The sequence below is a fragment of the Trachurus japonicus genome, unplaced genomic scaffold (assembly GCF_045865225.1).
Source record: "Trachurus japonicus isolate A0001 unplaced genomic scaffold, Traja_1.0 AP029651.1".
Classification (NCBI taxonomy): Eukaryota; Metazoa; Chordata; class Actinopteri; order Carangiformes; family Carangidae; genus Trachurus; species Trachurus japonicus.
The window spans coordinates 1,738-5,839 of NW_028219784.1; the positions used below are offsets into that span (position 1 = coordinate 1,738).

General features: G+C 43.7%; 1 pseudogene; it reads right to left on the reverse strand.

Moving 5' to 3' along the window:
- Positions 1-2,215: 2,215 nt before the first annotated feature.
- Positions 2,216-3,895, reverse strand: LOC146961017 (uncharacterized; annotated as a pseudogene).
- Positions 3,896-4,102: the final 207 nt, after the last annotated feature.

Below are 4,102 nucleotides of genomic sequence, written 5' to 3' on the forward strand. Positions count from 1 at the left end.
AGTCCTGCCCAGGTTCCAACCTGTCCAGCAGTATACTGTGATCCACAGTGTCAAACGCAGCACTGAGATCCAACATGACCAGAACTGACACCTTGCCTGAGTCAGTGTTCAACCTTATGTCATTTAACACTCTAATAAGAGCTGTTTCTGTACTGTGGTGAGGTCGGAAGCCTGATTGAAAATTTGTCAAAGAGTCCACTGGAGTTTACGAAGTTGCTGAGTTGATTAAAAACCACTTTCTCAACGATCTTGGCTATAAAGGGAAGATTTGAGATGGGTCTGTAATTGGTTAAAATGGTAGTATCCAATGTTCTCTTTTTTAAGAGCGGCTTGATGGCAGCTACTTTCAGGGGTTTAGGAAACGTGCCTGATTGAAGTGAGCAATTTATTATTTGCTGCAGATCTGTTTGGAGAGAGCTTATAATAGTTTTAAAAAAAAGTCAGATGGTATTGTGTCAAGACAACATGTCGATGTTTTAAGATGCTGAACTGTTTCTTCTAAGGTTTTTTGGTCAACTGTATTAAACTCTGACATTACAGTTGATTTATTCCTAGGTGATTTTAGGGATTGCATCATTGTATTATTTTGCTGATTTGTGTTGATATTTAGCCTTATGGATTTGATTTTTTTCATTGAAGAAGTAAGCAAATTCATTGCATTTTTCTGTGGAAAAGAGTTCTGAAACTATCTCTTTTGGGGGGGTTGTAAGCTTATCAACCATAGCAAACAGAGCACGAGTGTTGTTGATGTTCTTATTAATCATTTCAGTAAAGTGTTGCTGTCTAGCCTTGAATAGCCCATGGTTAAAATTACAAAGACTTTGTTTGTAGAGGTCATGGTGGATTTGAAGTTTAGTTTTTCTCCATTTACGCTCAGCTTTCCTGCATTCTGTTTTCAGAGCCTTTACCATCAAAGTGTTCCTCCATGGTGTTCTCTGTCTGGCCAAGGTCATCTTAGTTTTAATGGGTGCAATGGTATCAATGACATTTGAGATTTTGCAGTTGAAATTATCCAGGAGTTCATCAACTGTCTCTGCACTCACAGTTGGTGACATGACTATAGCCTCCATAAACTTAACACTGGTATTCTCATTTATGAACCTTTTCCTAACAGATACAGAGGGTAACTGCATGTCCGGAGTTATCTGTAAGTCAAAGAACACACAGAAATGATCAGAAAGAGCCAAGTCCTTGATATCAACAGATGTAATGTCAACACCTCTACAGATAACCAGATCCAGAGTGTGGCCTCGGGTGTGTGTGGGCCCTTTCACATGTTGGGAGAGGCCAAAAGTGTCAAGAAGAGAGCATAGTTCTTTGGCATTTGTGTCCATGTTATTGTCTATGTGAATGTTAAAATCCCCTGTTATGATAAAAAAGTTGTAGTCAGTGCAGATAACTGACAGCAGTTCGGCAAACTCATCAAAGAATTTTCCTGGGTATCTTGGTGGTCTGTAAATAATTAGGAAGAGAACTTTTGGATCACCCTTTACTAAAAAACATAGATATTCAAAAGAGCTAAAATCACCAAATATAGTTTCCTTGCACTGAAATACAGATTTAAAAATGGCAGCAACTCCCCCGCCTTTCTTACCACTTCGACACTTATTCATAAAACTGAAATTTGTTGGTGCAGCCTCATTGAGAATGGTAGCACAGCTACATTCAGTCAGCCATGTTTCACTAAGAAGTAAGAAGTCTAGATTATAGGTCATAATGATGTCATTTACTAACAAGGATTTGTTGGCTAGTGATCTGATATTAAGTAGAGCTAACCTTGTGGAGATAACAGGAGACACTGGTGAGTTTCGAGGTTGACAAGCTATACTCACTAGATTGGTAGATTTAATTGAACCCTTTTTATTTCTCACCAGTTTGATCACTTTTCTGTTACCCGTCACCACAGGGATTGAGAAAGCTGCCTGAACTCCATAGGGCCCTGACTTTTCCTGGGAAAGAACATTCTTGATATCAGTATTGCAGCCTGGACCCGGCACATATCATTCAGATTCAATGATATGATGATTCAGAGGAAGTGGGGGGGGCTCGGTGACTTTTGGTCGAGGGTTGTTTCTGACGTGGTGGAATGCGAGGGGGTGGACGATGTGGGGGGTTAATTGGGGAAAATATGAGACCCTGGCGTGGTGTTAGTTGGATTCCACTAGTGAGAAAGCTCTTCATCCTGTCAGGGAAATCCAGAAATGGGGAGTCAGGACTAGATGAAGAGAGTTGGGGGCTGGATGGGGTTCGGGGGGTTGAATGTTGGGAGTCTTCTGTTGGGGCCGGGGGAGACTCCCCCTTTGGGGCTTTTGGGGCTAAGGGAGACTCCTTGTGTTGTGTTGATGGGGCTGGTGGATGATCCACTTGTTGGGGTGCAGATGATGACGACGTTGGGGCTGGTGGATGATCCACTTGTTGGGGTGCAGGTGATGACGTTGTTGGGGCTGGTGGATGATCCACTTGTTGGGGTGAAGATGATGACGTTGTTGGGGCTGGTGGATGATCCACTTGTTGGGGTGCAGGTGATGACGTTGTTGGGGCTGGTGGATAATCCAGTTGCTGGGGTGCAGATGATGACGTTGCAGGTTCTTTCTGAGTCTGCTGTCCTCCGTTGTCAATCCTTATCTCAGCGCCCTCACCAGAGTGCCGTCTTATCTGCTGTTTTGGATTGTTTTGTCTCTTGTCCTTGACAGGGACTGCTGGTGCCTGACGCAAAAAGTAAAAGATGTTGGCACTTAGCAGCTGTACTCCTGACTTGTTAAGGCTAAATCCATCTGCCTTAAAGAGGTGCCTGCGTTCCCAAAAGATGTTGAAATTGTCAATAAAGTTCAGTGATTGAGCAGTACATGTATCTTTAAGCCATCTGTTCAGCATCATCAGCCTGCTGAATCTCTCATCTCCTCGCCGAACTGTTGGCAGAGGTCCACTGAAAAACACCTCAGTATTCAAACACTGAACTTTGTTTATCAGTTCCATGAAGTCTCGTTTTAATAGCTCTGATTGTTGCTTCACAACATCAAGGGCTCCTGTGTGTATGATGAGCGATTTCAATGTTGGATGCTCAGCAACAATCTTCAAGATCTTTTTTGAAACATCAGACACCATGTCATTGGGAAAACACAGTACCTTGGTGTTGTTCTTGCTGCAAAAGCGTTTTATGTCATACACAGCTCCGTCACCCACTATCAGAGTTTGAGGCCCAGTGGTTAGCTCTCTCTGTAGCCCTTTAGCATCAGATTTAGCCTCATACCTTTCTCTGGTCCTGGGAGATGAGCCTTCTTTTGGGGAGTCTGGGTCCTGTGAAAGTGGAGCATATCTGTTCTCAAGTAGAATCCCTGTGTCTTGGGGCAGTTTGCTCGTAGCCTTGGTCCGTGGTTGTTTTTCTCCGTGGTTTTGGGGTTGAGGAGACAGTCCTGTGTGATGGCAGTGCAGGCCACTCGGTGTCGTAATCCATCTCCGAGTGCTGGGTTCTGCCTGATAATCGTCTTCCCATGTTTGAGGGAGGTATTTTGTGGTGCTTTGGCTTAGCACCAAGAGAGTTCCAGGGAGGACTGTTTGATTTACTCCCATTTACACCTGGCTCCGGCCGTGCCTTGGTTGTGCCCGTTAGCCTTGTGTTAGCCTGCTCCCTTTCACTGTTTTGGAATATCGGCAGAGTAGTATCATTTCCATATTGTCCATTTACCTCCACGTTCACTTCGAGCCGATGCATTTTTGTTTCCAGTACTGCTATCTTCTGGAGCAGTTTGTGGTAGTCCTCCGTGGAAAAAGGAGGCATCTTGCTGCTAATTAGCTTCTGTTAGCTGAGCTCCTCAATCCCGGTCACGACAGTGCCGGGTTGTGCTGCTGATAAGCCACACTCTCAGGGTAAAACAGTTTAAAAAACAGTCGTAGCCTCCAGTAACTATCATAAATTAGGCTTCCAGTGATATGTAGGTATCCAGGAAAAAATACAAATAAATTTCAAAAGGAAAAGATTGCAATGGGAAAAAAAAGAGAGAGTGAAGCGGAGAGCAAAGGAGTGAAGCGTCTGCACTCAAGCAAAGCAGGAAGTATTCTCCTACTTGTTGTTTTATTTTCTGCTGTAGCGCTGTTATTTCGT